Source organism: Pectinophora gossypiella, chromosome 22 (genome assembly GCF_024362695.1).
Source record: "Pectinophora gossypiella chromosome 22, ilPecGoss1.1, whole genome shotgun sequence".
In the NCBI taxonomy this organism is placed as follows: Eukaryota; Metazoa; Arthropoda; class Insecta; order Lepidoptera; family Gelechiidae; genus Pectinophora; species Pectinophora gossypiella.
The window spans coordinates 418,186-440,659 of record NC_065425.1 but is presented as its reverse complement, the minus strand read 5'-3'; the positions used below and the strand labels follow the sequence as shown (position 1 = coordinate 440,659).

General features: G+C 37.9%; 1 protein-coding gene across 1 annotated transcript in view; it reads right to left on the bottom strand.

Annotated features, from left to right (window-relative positions):
• Nucleotides 1-22,474, bottom strand: part of LOC126377068 (uncharacterized) — a 450,327-nt gene that overhangs the window by 278,227 nt on the left and 149,626 nt on the right. The window lies entirely within an intron of this gene.

Here is a 22,474-nt window from a genome sequence, read left to right as displayed (position 1 = left end):
ATGAAAAATGAAGAAATATAATGTAAAATTGAAAAATGTTTATTTAAAAAAAATATGTTTTGTATTCTAATATATTTATATACCAGTACAAACACTAAACGCCGCTTTATTTTTTTTTTAATTGTATGCAATATAAGAAATTGAATTTTTTGCATTTTTTTTTTTGCTTTTTTGAAGGTTTTTTTGTGACTGACCGTTTATTTTGCTCGTCGGTGTACTCGTATACGTCCTCTTTGCGTCAAAAATGTGGAAATTCTTTCAGTTCTTTCCGTGGATTAACTGCCTGAAGACAGAAGTTTTTACTGTTTTTTTTACCATTGTAGCCGAAAAACGTACGACTATTTAGAGTTATGAGGTGTTAGTTTGATAAGTGCTTCTTTGTTGGACTTTGAGGATATAAAAACTTAGAATTCGTTCAGCTGCTTATCTTCCCGGGCATGTCGTCAAAAGCTCCACTGCTAATTAGTTAATAACCCAAACCTGAGTTATGAGGGTTCAAAAAATCGGCAAAACGTTTCGAGAAAGGGTAGGTAGTGCCTGCCTTTGCGCTTCGCTTTGCTCGTCTTGGCGGGGGCACTGCCGTGCCCCCAGATAAGACAATTGACTTATTAGCAAGAACATTAATTATCAGTTTAATTGGCTGTGGATTAAGAATAACATATTACTTAACTATTATTTATTTACTCATTTAATAGCGGCGGCGGTGGAGTATGCTCCATACCTTTTCCGGTTGATTGAGGGGAGGCCTGTGCCCAGCAGTGAGACGTATATAGGCTGTCGTTTTGTCGATTCGTGCTAATATATGAATCCAAATAAGTCATTTAATTATAAGTTCTGTCAAAATACGAACAAAATCACGAACCAGGTATGATAGGGAAAAACAAACATCGATTATGAAAAAAATATATTTAATCGATGGATAATTTTACCACGTTACGCATGTGGGCTCTGCTGATGGGCGCGATCGTCGGCGGTTCTTTGTCTTAGATGATTTTTAAAATACGCGGCTCTGAGTGAAGCGATGGCGATAAGCGCTTAAGAAGAGGCTTTATAAGGTACTAGCGGACCCGACAGACTTCGTCCTGTCAGAAAGTTAATAGATATGATTGAATTTAAATTTTTAAATATCATCATCATCATCATCGTCAGCCTATTAACTGCTGGGGCACGGGCCTTCCCTATGGATGGATAGGGAGATCGGGCCACGCAGGCCCAGTGCGGATTGATGGTTATTAACGACTGCTAATGCAGCCGGGAGGCACGGAGGAGCTCGAGATGAAAACTTTTTTTTGTGGTCACCCGTCCTATGACCGGCCTTTGCGAAAGTTGCTTAACTTCAACAATCGCAGACCGTTTACCGCTGCGAATTTCAATTTTTAAATAATAAAGCGCAAATTGACTCTGAAGTTAGGAACACACCTACATTGCTTAGACAACAGTGAGTGCTTGCAATATGAACTTTATACAATAATAATAAAGCTCAAATGAAATGAAATGAAAATTTATTGTCATAAATGTGGTAAGTATATCGATGGAAGTAAAGCTTATAGCGCTCAGCACATTTAGTCATGTTGTGACATACAATAATAACTACTTACATAAATTACTTACTGGAAATATGAATTAGGCGCATTAGGGCTAATTCTCATTATGGCAACCGACTCGCAAATGGACTACTTCTCAACAAATTGACTGTACGTTTTAGTTAGGAAACGTTTGTATGGGGAAAAGGAAAGGGCAGTTTTTAGGGTTTTTCCGGCAAACATTCGATTTTTTTTCGCCGTAAAAACCATCAGTGGATTTCAACGAACATTTAAAAAAAAGAATTGGCCAAATTGGTCCAGGCGTTGTTGAGTTATGCGCTTACCAACACATTTTGTGATTCATTTTTATATTATAGATTATTGAAGTGAGAAACACAAAAAAATCTTAATGAAAATTCATTGAGGAAACCTTCTAAGCTGAATTAAACCGAATAATGATAATTTTCCGCGTATTGCAAAACAATGTTAAAAATAACTTTCCACGATTCAATGCCAATCGATTACATTTTATAGCTCTAAAGCCGAGCTGCATCGAAAGGTCAGGGGTACGCAACATTTCATAAAAAGAGACTTAGGGCACAGTATAATAAGATCAGTGAGTAACCCAACTACCACACTTGAAAAATTGGAAATTCCATAGCATTTTTGTACCGTTTTTTTATAGTTTGTGTGATAGTTGGGAAATCTTCATATAATAGACGCCCTTGTAGACACCTGGAGATAGACATGCCTACAATTCGTCACAACATAACTTGTAAACAAACACTCTTGGTACTACGTCGAAAGGCAGTGGTACGCAACATTTTGCAAAAAGAGACAGGGCACAGTATAATAAGAACAGTAGGTAACCCAACCAGCACTTAGAAAATTGAAAGAAAGAAAGAAACGTTTATTATTTTCGGATACCACAAACGTGGAGAGACTGGTATTCTGAGAGACTGACATTCAAAACAGGACTAAAACTGATCGGATATAAATAAAAATAATTATATAAAATGTGGAGCAACGTGGAGTATATCCCGCCTGAAGGATGAGTTACAAAAAAGAAAAGCCATCAATTATAATATAAGGCAGTTTTTTGTAAATTTTCTTCTTTCCGATATTTAGGGAATACATATAACACTATGATTTTGCAGTTAAACGCTGCTCAAAGGGTTATAGTATAAATATGTATCTAAAAATAATATGTTTGTTTACTGAAATAGTATGGAGAACTGTAAAAAAATAACACTCAACAGTAGCGACACCTGATGGGAGAAATGGGCAAGTTCTATCCTTATTCACATAAAAAAGACAATATTGCTATTGGATATATATGTTGAAATTGCGCAGTTACTTTTATAGGCGCAAATGTCAAAAATAGTTTTTAGAAACTTACTTATGTTTGTATGATGAACGAACTGAGGAGACTGGTAGTGAGACAAACCGTATTGTGATTTAACGGTCTCAGTGGTTTACCTAACTATGTAATACTTTAATGATATAACTTTTAAAAAAAGAAGATTAACTGCTTCCACGTAGGCGTTTTTGGTTACTTATATGATTAGACTACGGTTAATTTAATTATTACCTACTGTTATTTCTATTTTTACATTTTTTCTCTTTGACCATGACTTTCTGGAGGTAGAGGCCTGGAGTCCAAAAACACAGGGTATCCTAGTTTAGGCTTCAGCCTCTACAAACATTACCTTATTTTTTTGTTTTTTTTTTAAGCGCCCGCCTACCATCCCACCGAGCGACACTGCTGTTATTTTTCTACTACGGCAGTAATGGCCGTCAAAAAATGCAAATGATAAAAACGAAGGTGGCAAAACTCCAGCTGCCGTCATTTCTCACCATTGAGAGCTTTCATCTCGGCATAATGTTGGAATTCTGTCCCCTATCTACTACCTACCCTCACTCATTATTTCATTTGTAACGGCTTGCAAAACCGTTCACCCTGAGAGTGGTTGACAATGGGCATATTGCAATTGTCAATTGTTTTAGTTCGTGAGAGGATTATATATTATGAAGCCATGCAGTGTTTTAGCAGCCTAACAGTGTTGTTAAGATTATAACATAATATAAGCTCAGATATTCAAAAATGGACCAGTCAAAGGTACATCCGTCGATGATGAAGTTGGAAAGTAAGACCCAGAGGGGGTGATGCAAGTCTAGTTCAGGGACGGATAGTTACCGTTCTATACGTACAGTTACCGACGCAAATTTATGTTAAAACTAGATGTCGCGTGGTTCGCTCGCTGCAAGCAGCTCGCGTGTCCTGTATTAGTTCGAAACTTTGTATGGCGGCCATCTTGTTTTTCACCGGCGGTAGAATTTGACCAAGACTTAAATAGGTGTCGTGAAAACAAAAAAGTTCTATGTGCGATAGTCTTGCCAGACTATAGGGTGTCTCCCTGATGCGGAGCAGTTTTCAAAGATGACGTTCCGATCACACCCCTATACATCATTTTTACACCCGAGACATTTTCTGGAAAAACAAAAAACGCTCTCTTTAGTGACTAAAATTTCTAAAACTGCTAAATATACCTAACTACCCCGCAAGCGGTCACGGCCACGTAGCTATACGTAGAAGTAGCACGTCTGCTTCACATTATCAGCCTTCATTTTCATTAAGAGGCTTTGTAAAATGGAGGACGCTTTGTACCACGGAAAAGGTTCCACTCGACACTGAAATTCTGGAGATCCACGATTAAAATAGAATTTCCATAAATTCTTTTTAAAGTCAAAAATACCTATGTTACGCGTAAAAATAAATTCGAATTAGCAAACTTTGTTAATTATTGGAAGCTCTCTACCATCTCGCAGTCATGGAATAAAGAACAAGAGAAGGGTTAAAATGGTCACATCGAAGCAATTCATCTAAGAAAGCAGTATTGCTTTTCGACATTTGTTTGCATTGCGCACTTACTTTTATATGCGCAAATGTCAAATTGCAATATTGCTTTCTTAGATGAATTGCTTCGATGTGGCCATTTTAACCCCCTGTAGTGCGAACAAGACAGATAGCCTACGCGCGATCTTTCTTACTCTTACGGCTTACGGCCAATAGGGTTATTTCCAACTAGTCAAATCAACGTTACTTTTTACTAAACGTCAAAACATAAAATTACTATGTAATTTGTATGAAAAAGTACACTGTGACGTCATAAAAAACGTGACAAAATGTCGGCGTATTATTACGTTTTTCATGATTATAATTCGTAAATAAGTGAAATAGAAAAAAGAAAATGTTTTTCATTAGTTTTAGATCTGTATTTTTTCATTTCATAATTTACCTTGAAAGTACTACACGACCCAGTTAAGACTAAAGTATGTTTCTTGTGTCTGTTTTATTGTGTACAAATAAATAAATAAAGTAAAACCCAGAGGGGGTGAGGTCGTCCGATACGAATTGGTGCGGGGCGGACAGTTATCGTTCTATAGGCACATTATCATCAATTTAAGAGCCACGCTCTTGTCGATGCAGCATTTTCTATTCCAGTCTATCAAAGGCCATACCATTTTCTCGATGAACTTACTCGTAGAATCAAGTATAAACTTAAAGTAAATATTTCTCAAGGTATTATTCATATTCATTTAATCATTGCAAAGTCACAAGCAGTTAGGTGTTACATACATGGTATTAGGTACATGTGACGCCCTGCAAGGGCACAGCAACATTCTGTTTATTCAAAAAACAACCCCTTTAAATACTCATAGAACCTTGACTAAAAACCCTGTACAATAACATCTGAATAGTGTTTTTGTAGTGCAAATTGACTAGCTTGATTGATGACAAGGTAAATAAGCTCAACTGATGAGTAGTGGCTATGTCAATGGCAATATTGTGTATGAAGAAAGAGAAAATAATAATTTATACAGCTATTTTTCGACCAAGGTTACCGCCATCTTTGAATTTTCGAATATTTTCCTCACTCGAAAAAATTGCTTAGGTACAACATGATCAACTTACTGCCTACCCGCATTTCTCCGAACTTTTTCTTCTTATTTTTTTTTTGTTTCACCGACTAATATCCTGTATTGCACCAAAATAAAAAGGAAAGAGTTCCAAAAATAAACTTAACCCTTTCACGGACAGAGATCATGGGTCATTGATGGTTCATAATAGGTAATATGACACTTCGGAATTGGAACGTCATAAGACGTTCTGTCCTTGAATCTGTTAAATAGGTACGTAGCGGTAAACGGGAATCGCTGGTGTGGGACGAAAAGCCGTCAGATTCAAATGGGATTGGGCGGGACATGTTTGTCGCATGCACCCTGAGCGATGGGCACGGATCGTCACGCATTGGGTGCCTCATGACGGGTACAGGCGTCGTGGTAGACCTCGAAAGAGATGGCGTGACGACTTGGACGCTTGCCGGAGGGACTGGCTGGAGTACGCACAGGACCGCGAAAAATGGAAAGAGGAGGTGGAGGCCTTTGCCCAGCAGTGGGATCTTGTAGGCTAGATTAGATTAGATTTAGGTACATAGCATTTGGCAGACTCTCGTTTAAAGCGATTTCTTTCAGGTTGGATAAGCTTCTGTTTGAAAATTAACATTCTATAGGTACTAACTTATCTTCGATCCACTTTTCTGATTTATTACGACTTCCGTGATCCAGTGGTGTTTCTCATTATTTTGATCAGAAAAATAATGGGTGGATGACATGTTGTGCCCGAGTGAAAACAAGGGTCATAATTTATACCAACGGCCGCCGTGGTCCAGTGATTGAGCGTTGGGCTCATGATCCGGAGGTCCCAGGTTCGAATCCCGGTGCGCATATATCACAAAAATTACTTTGTGAACCCTAGTTTGGTTAGGACGTTACAGGATGATAACCTAACCGTCCGAAAGTAAGATGATCCGTGCATCGGAAGGCACAAGCTAGTACTTTCTATTGTAAGTACGTAGTTACATGAGTCAAGTCAGGGCCCTTTAGCGGCTCAATAGTGACCCTGACACCAGGGTTGATGAGGTTGGTAATACCTCATAACCCACACGATAGAAGAATATCTGATATATTACAAAGTCATCGTCCACTCTAAGCTCCCCACTTGGTCGGCACTTGACCGCTATCAACGCTCACGGTCAAAAGACGAGCCACTTCAGCGTGCCATAGTAGATAGTATATCTACATGTATTGTATCTATCACATTTAGAGGTCTATGCATATTATGTCATACACTTACACAATAAAAGTCGGAAATTCGATGACATAGTACGTAATATAAAGTTGATAGTGGCCCCGATTCCTGCAGACACCGCCTAATTTTATTTTAAGTTATATCCGTCATTTTCATATCCGTCGAAAAGGAAAGGGACGGATGATTCACAGCTCTTAATTTTAGGAAGAATGAGTAAATGAATGAATAACCCGGCCGAATCAAAAGGTACGTCGCTGGTATGCAATCCGTTTGACGTGCTGTCTACTTAACTGTGTCGGGTTATTGACGGATGTAAAATTTTTAGACGGTTGGTTTAGATTTGTGCTTAAAATTGACGTGTGTTCCATAAATTTTATGCTTGTCGATTACCCGTCCCTTTCCTTTTCGGCGGATAAGAAAATGACAGATATAACTTAAAACAAAATTAGATGGTATTTACAGGAATTAGCACCATTACCGTTGACCCCTTATCTAAAACCATAGAATAAGGAATAATACTACGTCTTCATCTATCGTGTGGGTTGTGAGGTGGAGTACCAACCTCATCAACCCTGGTGTCAGGGTTATTATTGAGCTGCAAAAGGCCCCTGACTTGCCTCATGTAACTACGTACCTACTTACAATAGTAAGTACTAGCTTAACGTGCCTTCCGATGCACGGATCATCTTACTTTCGGACAATCTGGTGATCAGCCAGTAATGTCCTAACCAAACTAGGGACCATAAAGTATTTTTTGTGATATGTCCCTACCGCGAATCGAACCCGGTACCTCCGGATCGTGAGCCCAGCGCTCAACCTCTGGACAACGAAAGTCATCATCATTCATCAAAACATACTATTCATTTGTAATAAAATTGAACCTAGCCTAAGTGCTTAATGTAAAAAAAATGTGAATGCGATTAATTATGTCAGTGAATTTTAAATTGTATGGGCGTGTCCGTTAACGTCAATGTGTAGTGTCTGTGTAAAATGAGGTGTTTCTGTGTGCGAGGTGTTGGGTGAATAATGACGAATAAAAATTCTCGTATTGGGCCGATACGATTGTGCCGATATTCATTTCTATTCAATCATTGTATAGAAATGACGAAATAATAATAATGCTCATATACAGTTAAAGACACAAAACTATACGTAGTTAAACCACCTATTCTTTATCAAACACATCCGAGACCTTTCATCTCGCCCTATCTCTACCCCTAAGGATATTCAATAAAGCGAAGTCTTTTATATTTATTATAATAAAAAGTAATATCTCGACGACAATACTCAATACATTTATGTAAACAGAATATTTTGTAGTACCATCATAAAATAACGAATATTACTACGTATAGAACGGCAACTCTTCGTTTCTCACCAGCATCTGAGATAGGTTTACCTCACCCCTCTCGGTCATACTTTAGTTTTTTATTTCTTATCATTTTAGTTTATTATGTTCGAATTTTGAATTTAGACGCCGACGTTCTTTTGTCAGACTCGAATATTTTGTTCTCACAGTTATTACCCGCGTCGACACGCCTACGTGGCGTCGATAAATTATTATTTTCAATGATGATTGTTCATCAAAACATACTTACTGTTAATTTGCAATAAAATTTAACCTAGGGTAAGTGCTTTATGTAAAAATAATGTTAATTCAATTCATTATTTACAGTGCTTTTCGTGTCAAATGTAGAGCCTATTAATTTATATTGTAAACCTTTATTCTTCAAGATTTGTTTGGTAAATACATAAATAAATATTTAGTAGTGATTAAAAAAGCTTCCTTCGTAAGAAGTACGACCAGAAATCAGAAATTAGAATCATTTATTCAACGTAATTCTCATATATAAACTTGTTGAAAGTCAATGTAACATTTTTGAATTTACGTCATATACGACGTAAGTAAGTAATAACGGTTAAATTAGGTATTGTATTTGACAGCTCTCAGGCGTCACACACACAGATACACGTGTACGATAACGTCAATGTGTAGTGTCTGTGTAATACGAGGTTGTTTGTATGTAGTGGCGGTGGTGTGCTGTCCTCTATTACCATAAATGTGTCTAGACATGAGAACTGATATATTAAGTACAGTTGTGACTGGATTCGCAATCGTTGCTTCTATGGTGAGCTGGGAGCGAATTATGACATAAAACGTGGTCCTGCAACTCCAGTAAACAAGCTCACTGGGCGGTACATACGGAATCGAAGTCAAAATTTACATGTTATTGCGAATATCGCAACTTTCGGCAGTCCTTTCTGTTTAAAACTATCTGCGTATTTTATTTACTTACTCCAAGGGAAATCGGGAAGTAAAGACAAAAATGTGCCGACTCAAAAATTTCAAATAATTTAAGCTGTCTATGAGAGACTTTCCAGGCTACTTTCCCTAAAAATAATATAGATGGCGCTGTACAGAGCCCTCGCATAACCATCTAATTTCATGGATAACAGACATATGCATCTTTTATCTTTGATTTTGGGTATAAATGATCTTCTCCTTATCGTATGGGTCGTGAGGTGGAATACCAACCTCATCAATCCTAGTGTCAGGGTTATTACTGAGCCGCCAAAGGCCCCTGACATAGCTCATGAGCTCAATCATTCCGAACTCAGCCACCACCTCACTCCAGCGTCAAGGACGCGCCGAACAGTAATTTCCCCAGTGGAGTTATAAAATAACTAGTAATGAATACCTACATTGATTTGAAAAATGTGTTGCTATTGACGTTTCTTGTCATTTCTTCTCCTCAGCCATAACACCTTGCGAAATTTCAAAAATGTTAAATTTACCTTCAACAACTTTATCTATTATACCTTGAATAAATGATTTTGAATCTGATTCTGGAGGGCAGAGAAGATGATACTGTCCCTCCTAAGGTCTTGTATGAAATGGAAACCAAAGGCCAGTCTACCGTCTACACCCCAAAAAAAAAATCCTGAACTTTTATGATCGTTTTCAATCGACAACCGCCGCTGGATCCTCATCAAAAAGGCTTATAAAGATAAATATCCCATTCAAGTATGACTTTTGCACCCTCTAGGGAAGTTTATGCGGGCGTAAAAGAAAGTTTTTATTAAAATCTATCTTCGAGAAGCACACCATAAGGGTGTGGTTTGGATTATAGCGGGCAGCGGAGCGGAGCGGAGTCGGCTGCTACGAAGCAAACGGTGTCGAGCTAAATCCTCCGAACTAACTACACAGTTACTATCGAAAATACTTCGTCTTATTTGTTTCAATAATGATCGTTGAGGTTCTAGATAAATTATGAAATTCTAATTAATGAAAAAAAACTAACGAAAACTTTATTTATTTTTTCTATTTAACTTATTTATTAATTTAAATCAAGACAAAAGTTATAATAAGTCCGACATTTTTTCACAAAACACATTTTGTGTTTTGACGTTTAGTAATACGATCCCGACGACCCGCTTACTCTAGCCATAGAGGCAACCAATCAGCTCGCGACACCAAACACTTCAGGACCCCGATACCGACCCCGCCGGCGTGGTCGACGATTTCCCTCAATCAGCGATCATCGCTATCGACCCACTAAAGTCGATTAATTCTTTCAATTATTTTTCCTCTCAGACGACGCCCTGAGCCGAGGTTCGCGCCCAACTTGGCACCCTCAGGCCTGTTGTCTTAAACGATGTACCGGGTGAGAGCTTTCAGCGCTCCCCATTTGTCCGGCCAAGTAGTTAATACCATCTGCGGCAAATCTACAATAAGTCATGTTAAATAAAAGATGTATTCTTGTTTATTTAAATTATAATAACTAAAAAAAAAACGGGCAAGAGCGAGTCTGTTTCCGCACAATTTGCCATCTGGTCATTATTAGACCCTGAATGCCAACTACCAACAAACCAACTGCAAATAAGTTTCTAATTGAAAAACAATATTACTTTGCTGTTGTAAAACTGTTTGTTCTATACATCGACTATGTCGCGATTTATTAACTAGCTGCAAATATAAGTTTGTAAATAAGGCAATCAAAATGAGTGAATTAATATATCGTCATCAAAATGTGTCACGTAATTAAAAAGCAACATAAGGTCACGACTGAGAGTTACATCCATCGCAAGGTGCACTAAACACCCCCATCTCACCGAGCTTTGTGTGAATGTGACTTTTTATAAAGGCGCTTACATGCTCCTCGCTATAAAGCAACGATATATTATTTCGTGGTGTCCAAACAGACACCCGTTCGTCATTTAGTTCGCGCCCAAATGTTGGGCGCGCCAATCAGGGTCGCGATACAAATAAACTGCTGCGATAGTGCTGTTCCTTTTATAGTTCATTTATCGATTAACTCTATTTAGCACTCGCTCGACGTTTTATAAAGGCTGATACCGAATACTGAAATTTGAAATTTAAATAAAGAACGTTTAAAAACAAAAAATAACTCGCTCGTCGTAGAGGGAAATTAAGGGTGTAGGGATAGGGACCTTAGTCTAGTATCCTATCCGTTACCAAGAATGGCGCACGTGTAACGCATTCAGTGTAAAACGTAAATAATTTATTATTTTTATCATTTACCATTAAATCTGACGCTTCATTTTATTTGTGCTACAAGAGGTAAAATTAAAATGTATTTTCTTTAAATACAAAATTATTTACTAAGTTTAACGTAAATAAACCTTTACAAAACTATTTTTATATGTACATAACATACATAAACTGCCTATATACGTCCCACTGCTGGGCACAGGCCTCCCCTCAATCAACCGGAGGGGGTATGGCGCATACTCCACCACGCTGCTCCAGTGCGGGTTGGTGGAGGTGTTTTTACGGCCAATAGCCGGGACCAACGGCTTAACGTGCCTTCCGAAGCACGGAATCATCTTACTTTTTCGGACAATCAGGTGACTCAAGCCTGAAAAGTCCTTACCAAACAAAGGACAGTCTCACACAGTGATTTAGACAATGTCCCCATCGGGAATCGAACCCGGACCTCCAGATCGTGAGCGTAACGCTCTAACCACTAGACCACGGAGGCTGTTCATTTTTTTTTTTTTTCTTTATTTATTTTATTGTACAAAAAGGCAGAACGTGAATTAAATTGCCTAGTAGCAAAGACAGTTTTAGTATAAGGTACTTCAACAACAATATCCTTACGTCGCTTTTCCTTTTTATATGTATTTTTCAATAAAAATAACATTTAAATAGGAAGTCGTCAATAACTTCAGACTCAAAGTAAACCTTAAGAGAGTAGAAAGGATTTATAATATTTTTTTATTGTTTGTAGGTTCGCTAGACCTTCAAGTAGTGGCAAAAAGGTGTAGAGCTCTTTTAGCTTAGTTTATCTATGACATCTATGCTGTTCTGGGAGCAAATAAAAAACATAGAACACGTTCAGCTGCTTGTCTTCCCGGGCATGTCGTAAAAACCGACAGAGGGCTTGTGTCCTCTAACATGATGGACTAATGTTATGGGCGATAGGCTGAACCCTTATCTCCATAAGGTTCATCATATCCAGCTTACGACAGCGTATCAACAGTGGATGCAAGTTGTCTTTGATCACTTGTGGCTTTGCCCACCCCATTAGGGATTACGGGCGTGAGTTTGTGTATGTATGTATGTATCTATGACATTTTGCGATTTGCGGCTCTGTGTGGCCGCACGGTGCGAAGAGATAGCAACTATAGACTTGAGTGTTTAGGAACCTTTTTAGCACGTGCTCTGCGGTGAAGATAAACTTGAGGATACCCACATTCCCAAGAAACGCATTTTCGGAGATATGTAACCTAACCTAACCTAACTTGTATTGGGCTGGTTTTCCCTTCGCGGGTTGCAAGGTCAGACAAGCAGACGATTTTGTAAGAAACGGGACCTGTCAAATCTTCAGGTTAGGTAAGCGGGTTTTGTGAAAAACGGGATAGTGGTAGGGGGATGATGGAGTTCCAGTGTCGATAGTAGTCAGCCAACACTATCAACGTCTTACCATTTTGCGGCATGATTTGTATGCCGGTCGGATCCCGAAGTTTATTGCGTGCCCCTCGAGGGCCGCTAATTCCGCAGTTTACTTCTTTTACATTGTTTTATGTTGTACCGATTCGATGGTTGGGTAGATAGAACTTTTTTGGAGGAAATACTCGTACGCAATACAAATACAACACATAGACGATATAAGCTATAAAGAAAGCCAGAGAAAGAAAAAAAAAGAGGTCATCATCATCAATTTAAGAGCCACGCTCTTGTCGGTGCAGCATTTTCCATTCCAGTCTATCAAAGGCCAATCCCTTGATTTCCCTATAAGACACGACGTTAACCTTTTCTTTAATCTGTTCCATGCAAGCTCTTCTTGGTCTTCCCCTTCCTCTCTTTCCTTCTAGCAAAAAAAAGAGGTAAAAATATTTATTAGAGTCCTCCCAGCTACGATACAATGACATCAAAAATCATCATCTCCCCAACACTATGCCGTTTTTCACAGGGTCCGCTTACCTAACCTTCCTATTTGACAGGTCCGGTTTTTTACAACAGCGACTGCCTGTCTGACCTTCCAACCCGCGAAAGGAATACCAGCGTAATAAAATAAATACGTAAATCTTTTAATACGTTATTTATTTTGTAGAAAGGACTCAACCCCCGTGTCGGCTTATACGACACGACCGTTGTCTGGGAACATAAACAGCTGAACGCGTTCTTCGTTACTTATTCGGGCCTATTACTACGGAAAGCAGTATATAAAGCGAAGGTTGGTGGTAGGGCTGGCAGAGGAAGACCTAGAAGGAACCTAAAAGGAAGGGTACATTGACCAAATTCAAGATGTCATTAGAAAAGTTCAGTACGATCTACTTTTACCGGCGTGCGTGTATGAAACGATTGATGAATGTGGAGGAAGCAAGAAATGTGTCAGGATCGAAGCAAATGGAATTCCATTCTCTCTGCTTACCCCGGTGGGAAATAAGCGTGAGTTTATGCACTTGTGTATGTAGGAAAGTAAGAGTGCTATGTAAGGATAATGAATGGGAATTTGATTGTTTATGGTATGAAAGGAGGATGGTTAATGAATGGGACGTAAGGCAGTTTTAAAAAGTAAGAAAGGCGAGTCTTTGGTGCGATGTCGGACGGGTGAGATGATTATGGTTTTAGGCTTTTCGGCGGGAAACGGGAACGGGACAGTTGCTTTCTTCATTGAGTAATCTAAATAATTAATACGAAGTGGTGTTTTGTGGTTAATGATCGCATTAAGTTAGTCGGAAGACATTCGCGAGTGTTATTATATTGGAGTATTCAATAAACAAAGTGTATCTGCCTATTTTCGCTTCGTGCCGGGAAGCCGCTTCATAACTCAAAAGTTTATGCGGACTTTTGAGTTAATTCGTTTGGGGTTCGGAGTAGGAGTCTACTCCGAGGGTGGGGGCTTAGGTTTCATCATCATCACCTTTCATCATTTCATTAATCATCAAGAAAAAAAATACGTCAGACATGGCTGTATGGGCAGAGTTCCCTTTGCCTTACCCTTCGGGGAAAACCAAAACAAAAAAAAAAAATGATTATGGTTTTAATATAAGGTGTGTGTGTATAAAAAGGGAGTAAAGACATTTTAAAAATATCCGAGTTATTTCAATTGAGTTAATTGAGTTAAGGATGGAAGTCTGAGGTCAGACAGAAAGCAGAATGGCCGAGCTGTAGGAAAGTAAGAATGCTATGTTAGGATAATGAATGGGAATTTGATTGTTTATGATATGAAAGGAGGATGGTTAATGAATGGGACGTAGTGAGTTTTTAAAAGTAAGAAAGGAGAGTCTTTGGTGCGATGTCGGACGGGAGGGATGATTTCGGTTTATAAAAAGGAGTAAAGACATTTAAAAAAATATCCGAGTTATTTCATTATCCCACATGTATGCGTACCTATAGTCTAGTCTAATCCCTATTACGGCCACATGGATCACATGCATTACATTATTATCCTCTGGTTACCCACTCAGGATGCCAGCGTGATGCCCGTTTAGCCCACTTTACCCGGGCTGCGTATATCCCTGGGTTGTTTCCCTAAAAAGGCCGCCTAGTGATGCTACGTGCCCTAGACTTTATTTTTATAAACAAGTTTACTACAGCCGAAACCGTTGTAACCCAGTTGTTAGAACGTTTGCCTCTCACTTTGATGTCGCAGGTTCGACGCACAGGCCTAAACCAATGATTGTCGAATTTGTTTTCGAATTCACGTTTGGATCATTTTATCACGCGCTCAGCGGTGAAGGAAAACATCGTGAGGAAACCCACATTTCCGAGAAATGCATTTTCGGAGGTGACCTGTGTCGGGTTGGAAAGTCAGACAGGCAGTCGCTTCTCTGAAAATCCGGATCTGTGAAATCTTCAGGTTAGGTAAGCGGACCCTGTGAAAAACGGGATAATGCTAGGGAGATGATGAACAAGTTAAATACATACATAAACTCACGCCTTTTCCCAAACGGGGTAAGCAGCGATTACGGAATCCCATTTGCTTCGACCCTGATATACTTCTCATGGTTACACATTCATCAATCGTTTCACCCACGCTCGCCGGTTGAGGGGTAATAATTTTATTCCGTACGAAAACTACGGATACATAGACAATACTCGCGCTCGAAACCCTTTCAGGGTAGACAGAGTTACAACTAGGTACTCAGTAGATAACTTGGTACCACTATAGATTCGAAGTCTTCAAATTGATGTTTCTATAAACCATATTAAGGTCAGTGAGGTGTGGCCTTCTGCTTTCAAGATCATGCTCAAGTCTCTGTTTTTATATAAGAACTGTCACATTGACATGATCTTGAGGGCAGTCTCGAAGCTGAGATTAGTTAGTTACAGTGCTTCAATTATCTTAAATGTCCCTCGGCACTCGGCAGTCATGATTTTTTCGAATACAATCGAATGCTAATTTCCATGTTCATCAATAGGCTGGATTCTAACTAGTCAAATCAGTTACTTTTTACTAAACGTCAAAACACGAAATTACTACGGAATTTGTATAAAAAAACATACTGTGACGTCATAGAAATACGTAATAAAATGTCGGATTTATTATTTCTTTTTTTTTATTAAAATTAATAAATAATTGAATTAAAAGAAAATGTTATTCACTAGTTTTAAATCTATATTTATTTAATAATTGATTTATCGGTATCAACATTTTAATTTAGAACTAACTACTTGATTGTTGTATTATTCAGGCGAAATTCAAAACAAAATAACAATAACGTTCTGAATTCAAATTATGTATATTTAATAAATCTAATAATTGATAATTATACCAACATGGATATTAGCATTCGTTTGAATTTAGAAAAACGAGTACTGCCAAGAGACGGTAACGAAGTAGAACCTATGTACTTACTTATATAGGTATTAGGTACTACTTATTCAATAGAAGTGTGCGGTAACATCACTAGAAAAGATTACGCTCAATATAGCATAAAAAACTGCTTAACATTATGGATCGCCGTTTCGCATGAAAGAAGGCATGTTTTATTTTATATTTAATGGCAATGTGGGCGTTTAGTAAATGGTCACGCGCCTCTAACGTTCACTTTGTTTTTCTCGTAAAAAGTTAGTGAAAGATTCCGACGTGCTAAGAGGTTGTATTGCGTAAAGTTGGTAAAGTACCTACTTTGTTATAGGCGCGACGCTCACACGAGAATCGAGATGGCGTCGCGTGGCGTAAGGTGGCATCGCGTCGGCGGGGCAGCTTGGTTATATTATAACGTTTGCCAATCCATCCTGCCCGATGCTTCAAGGTCACGGGCACGGCGATCAGGATTGTGTAGTCTTGGCAAATCGGTGGAACGTAACCATGGTAACCAATATCTCGAGCTAGTGTAATAGCGTTAACATGCGCAACGTCACGGTAATTTTATCGATTCTGACGATATAATTATGTCTATTGTGGTCAAACGCGAGCCTATTTTAAATAAAAAAAAAAACGGAACAAAAAGCACGTCTATTCCTACCAGAGTAAGAACAGCTTTGGATCCTAACATATCTTGCTTTCTCCATACCCCTCAATCGTTACATAAACGCGCGTCGTAATAGTAATCTAGACCGTGTATTAGGTACCTAAATTTTCTGTAAGGAGTTCCTTGTATGTAATGAGCATAATATAAAATGGGTAATTACAGTGGGAACTGGTTTTTACTGAGTGGTACAATCGCCATATCTCGATACAAACTCACAACAGATTACGTACTTATACACTCATCCCCAATTGGCTACTTCATAGTTGTAACCTACAAATATTAATATTATTTATAATATTTTATTTTTATTTTATTTTATTAGAATAAATATTATTTAGTCATATTTTATAAATAATATTAATTCTAATAAATATTATTTATTCGTAGGTTGTAACAATAAAATATAAAATATGACGGATATAGTAGTTTATCATTTAATAATAATTATCCAATAAGTAGTATCATTTTATAAAACGATTTTAAAATAATTATTTTTTACAAAATAAGAATGCGATTTTTTACCTGTGTATTACAAGACTCGAAAATCGGGCGGCCATGATTGAGCTCCGGTGTGACGTCACATTTCACAAAATAAAAACTATCTGTCAGGTTTCAAGTTATATACTGTTTGACAGTTTCTTTGCTTATTGAAATGTGACGTCACTGGGCAAAATGTCACGTGACCAACCGTTTTCGCGCGAAATATGAAGAAAAATATTTTAGAAGCCATTTTGGTCAATGTAAACCTTTTATGTCTTATATTGACGCGTATTTACAGTCGCGTCTCGCCAGCTGATTAGTTGCGTTTATCTATAGTAAATCAGATCACCAGGACCGTATACTTCGTCCTTGTGACTATGCTACAACATTTCGACATAGTCCCCGAGCAGAGAACACTTCATAATGTATCATAGTCCCCAAGGTAAACCCGAAAACAATTTCATATGATAACAACGAAGACATACTTGCTAAAGTTAGATGACAAATATCTTTTGGGAAATTATGTTAGACATGTAACCTTCTTGAGGAATGAAGCAATTGAAAAAAATACTAGAATACTGTTTTACTGCTATTTCAGTATTACTCTCGCATGTTTTAGGTATAGGAGTGTCTGAGTGCTATGTTTAAATTGTAGTCGTGACATAAACAAATTATCGGCGAAGAAAACATAGTGAGGAAACCCACATTCCCGAGAAATGCATTTTCGGAGGTATGTGACCTAACCTGTATTGGGCTGGTTTTTCCTTCGCGGGTTGGAAGGTCAGATAGGCAGTCGCTTCTGTAAAAAACCGGACCTGTCAAATCTTCGGGTTAGGTAAGCGGACCCTGTGAAAAAACGGGATGATGATAGGAGGTGATGATACACACGTTTTAATAAAGTCATTATTTTTTTCACTCTATAAACTTACATAACATAACTATCTAATCGCTTTATGCGATAAGGCCGCCATTTGCCATGTACTTAGTTAAGAGACTTTTTGTAATTATTTCTTTTTATTTTGGTGCAATAAAGTGTATTTGTATCGTATTGTATTGTATCTATCCTACGCAATCTCACCAGCCGTGGTAACCTAGTTGGAAGAACGCCTTACGTCTCCTGAACCTGGGACTTCACAGTGGAAGTCCCAGGTTCGAGCACCAGCACAGGCATAAACTTATGATTTTCGAATTTGTTTTTGAATTCATATTTGCATCATTTATAAATGATCATCAGTGTGCTGACTGAGCACGAAGGTGAAAAACTTTTTTTAATACGGATTAAACGGCTTATCGTGGATAATCATTTTTGTAATGTCAGTTTTTAAAATATATTTTTAAACAATAAAGCCATTAAAAAGAAACAAAGTGTCAAAAAGATATATTAAAATAAGTAAGTAGGTACGTTTACTTTTCCCCAATGGACGTACACAGGATGTTAGTGCCTTAGTACCGAATGCTGAGGTGAATGATTCAGCTGAGTTAATATCGAGTAGAATTTTTCTCAAAAAAGTATGGAACCGAATATCTAAGGTTGCCTGGAAGAAATTGCTGCATGAGCAATAAGGCCGCCTGTTGTGCTTTTCTGTATATGTTGTCCTCTGTATTTTGTGTCCATTGTGTTCAATAAAGTATTTTATCTATTTATCTCTAAAAAACCCCAAAATGACAATAGGCACATTTATATGAACCTTGGTCCAAAAACCTCCACTGATGAGACTTATATGTAATGAAAGCTCATAAGCTTTCATTTCCTCATGATTCTGGCAAAGTTGTCATTAGATATAAGTCTCATCAGTGAAGGTTCTTGGATCAGATTCGCCCATTCTCCTTGTAATGATATTTCCGTTTTTTATAATGTCTTGCAGTATTTTTTTGTGATGACGAGCCGCTGAAGTAGAAACTATTTTCATCATTCAAAAAAGAGCAGTTCGCGGTATTTATAATCTGCGTCGTCGGGACTCTCTAAGGGAGCTGTTTAAAGAAATGAATATACTGACGGTCGCAAGTCAATATATTTATGAAAACATTACGTATGTACGCAAAAATGTATCTCTCCTTCCGAGAAACTGTGATAGGAATAAAAATAAAATTGATATTCAAAATTCTAGATTAAGTAAATTAAATTTATCTTTTTGGGGTTACGTATACGTTTTTACAATAAAATACCAGATAATATTTTGAATTTGTCAGAAAACAAATTTAAAGCTCATGTGAAGCTTACTTTATGTACAAAAGCTTATTATAAGATTAATGATTACCTAAATGATAAAAATATCTGGTAGTAAATGTTTTCCTCTAATTATTAAATAACTTGTAATGTATATCCTCATTGATTTAAGAGATGTGTTGTTGTTGCAGTTTCTTGTCATTTAATAATTACGTTGAATTAATGATTCTGATTTCTAATTGTAAAAGTATAGAACTAAATTAAAATAAATTAAAAAAACATCATGCATTTTGCGACAGAAAATTCCATGAGATGAATTATCCCCCTCAGTATAGGGTAGTTTCCAACTAGTCAAATCAGTTACTTTTTACTAAACGTCAAAACACGAAATTACTATGGGATTTGTATTAAAAAGCACACTATGACGTCATAGAAAAACGTGATAAAATGTCGGACTTATTACATTTTCATTGATTAAAATTCATAAATAATTTAAATTGAGAAACGAAAATATTTTTCATTAGTTTTAAATCTGTTTTTATTTAGTAATCAGAATTTCATAATTTATCTTGATCCTAGTTCACGATACGCTGTCACTAACACCCTGTATATAACTATAAGAATGTTACTCCCCGACCATGATTGAAGATATTATTGGACAACTCCAATTCATAATTAAAACACATAATAACGGCTTCTTACCGCGTTTAAATGGGGATATGAGACTCCCGAGTTTGGTGCGAGTTCAGATGGTTCCGAACATTCCGATATCAAAAACATAAACAAGCGGCAAAGAAAGAGGGTAGACAGATATGTCTGCCCGTAGAAAATTATGGATCTACCTACTCCACTCCAATCTCATCAGTCATCCCGTGATCATGGCACTTGCAACAGTGTCGAAATATCGGGAGTCTCATATCCCCATTTAAACGCGGTAAGAACCCGTTATTATGTGTTTTAATTATGATAATAACCGCGTAAACTTAAAACTCCAATTCACCCCAGCCGACACCAAAAATTTTTGACTATTTTAAGATTATTCACAGATAAACTATTGAACTGAAAATGAACACGATTTTTCGCTGCTCTCGTGGGCCCGAACCCCCACTTATATCAATTTTACATCGCTGCCCATCCCTTAAAAAGCAGGCCTCACGGCTGTTGCGTCGTCGCAACGCTGCGATGTCGTCGCGTGACGTCACACCCGCGACACTCCATACAAAAATGACATTCTTACCGCTTATCGCCTAATGCGTAAGTGCGAGTGAGACAGATAGTCCCCACCCCCTCACTCCTTAGCTTACGCCCATTTAAGACTAAAGCAAGACCCAGAGGGGGTGAGATCGGCGTCCGTTACGAATTGTGATCCCTAGTTTAGTTAGAACATTACTGGCTGATCACCCAATTGTCCGAAGGTAAAGTGATCCGTGCTTCGGAAAGTACGTTAAGCCGTTGGTCACGGTTGCTACTTACTGATGTAAGTAATCGTTAGATGAGCCATGTCAAGGGCAAGTGGCGGCTCAATAATAACCCTGACGCCAGGGTTGATGAGGTTGGTCATCTACTTAATAACAGGTTGTGAGAAGCTGCAGTAGTTTTAGGCGGATGAGACGTTCGTTATGTAAAAATTGACGATTCAAAGTGTAACTATGTTATCTACTGAATAAAGATATTCTTGAATTTTGAATTTGAATTTTTGAATTTTTATAGACAGAGAGAGGACACGTCATTTGTACGCTGGCTGAGAGACCACCATGAGAATAGAGCTAGAGTTACTTTGAGAATCCCACGACGTGTCGCGTGGGCGCACCCTTACCCTCTACCTCGTGATCCGCAGTAACAAGTTCGAATAGAGTGTAGTGACACGTGTAATACGGCCCTTTCTGATTATTTGTTCAACCAACTATTCAGGGGTAAAATCGACAAGTTACTGACAGAAAAAAAAGTGTTAATCCTCGAGGAAAAAGCGAGATAACGAAGGTATGCGGAAATTATAGCGGACAGAAAAATCCAGTAGAGAAAGAATGATTTTTCGATTTGTATGAAAATAGTTTTATTAGAATATAATTTTATTTATTAAACAAAAATAATTATAAACGAATACAATTTGTCAAATAATCAGAAACATACGTAACTTCGCCACATCCAACTAGACGCTTTAGTAGTCTTAAATAGTTTTATTTAAATTGATGAAACAGTAGCACACATCATATTTTATAAAAAAATGTTAACACTTATAAAGATTCACGCACTTTATATGTACTTATTCATATAGTACTACTCGTATAGTATAGACTACATAGTAGTACTCACGCATATATAGGCGTGTGTGCACTTTATATATTTTCCGACAGGAAATTCCACTTGATATCAACTCAGAATCATTGCAAATCATCCCCCTCAGTATTTGTTACGGTTTCACTAACACCCAAAGCTATATTCAGCTCATTATTCTGAGTTAATACTAAGTGGAATTTTCCATCACAAAATTATAAAATGAAAATTATTTTAAAAAACCTAAAAAATATCATGAATTTTGCGACAGAACATTCCTTTTGATATTAGCTCAGAATCATGGCCTGAATCATGCCCCTCCGTATTCGTTACGATGTCACTAACACCCTGTATATATCCAGCGTCGACCTTGGTTGTAAACTGTTGTTGAAAACCGGGTGCTTATAAAAAAACTGGCCAACAACTGTGATCGCAAACTATGACAAATTTGTTGTTACATTCAAAACACTTAAGTATTATGTATTAGTCATGTGATAGTCACAACCCTGCACCGACAGCCGTGATGCTATGTTGTGTTGTGTGGTACGTAGTATAGGACCCCGATACCGACCTCGCCGGCGTGGTCGACGTCTTCCCTCAATCAGCACTTATCGCTATCGACCCACTAGGGTCGATTAATTCTTTCAAATATTTTTCCTCTCAGACGACGCCCTGAGCCGAGGTTCACCAACTGGGCACTGTCAGGCCTGTTGTCTTAAACGTTGTACCGGGTGAGAGCCTTCAGCGCTCCCCATTTGTCCGGCCAAGTAGTTAATGCCATCTGCGGCAAATCTACAATAAGTCACGGCCAAAAAAAAACGTAGTATAACTTCAGTGGTGAGTACGGAATTCTCACACATACGTATTGTCACTTTTCCACAGTTCATGGCTCAGCTCACTGGTTAGCGATTACGAGGGTGGATTTACTTG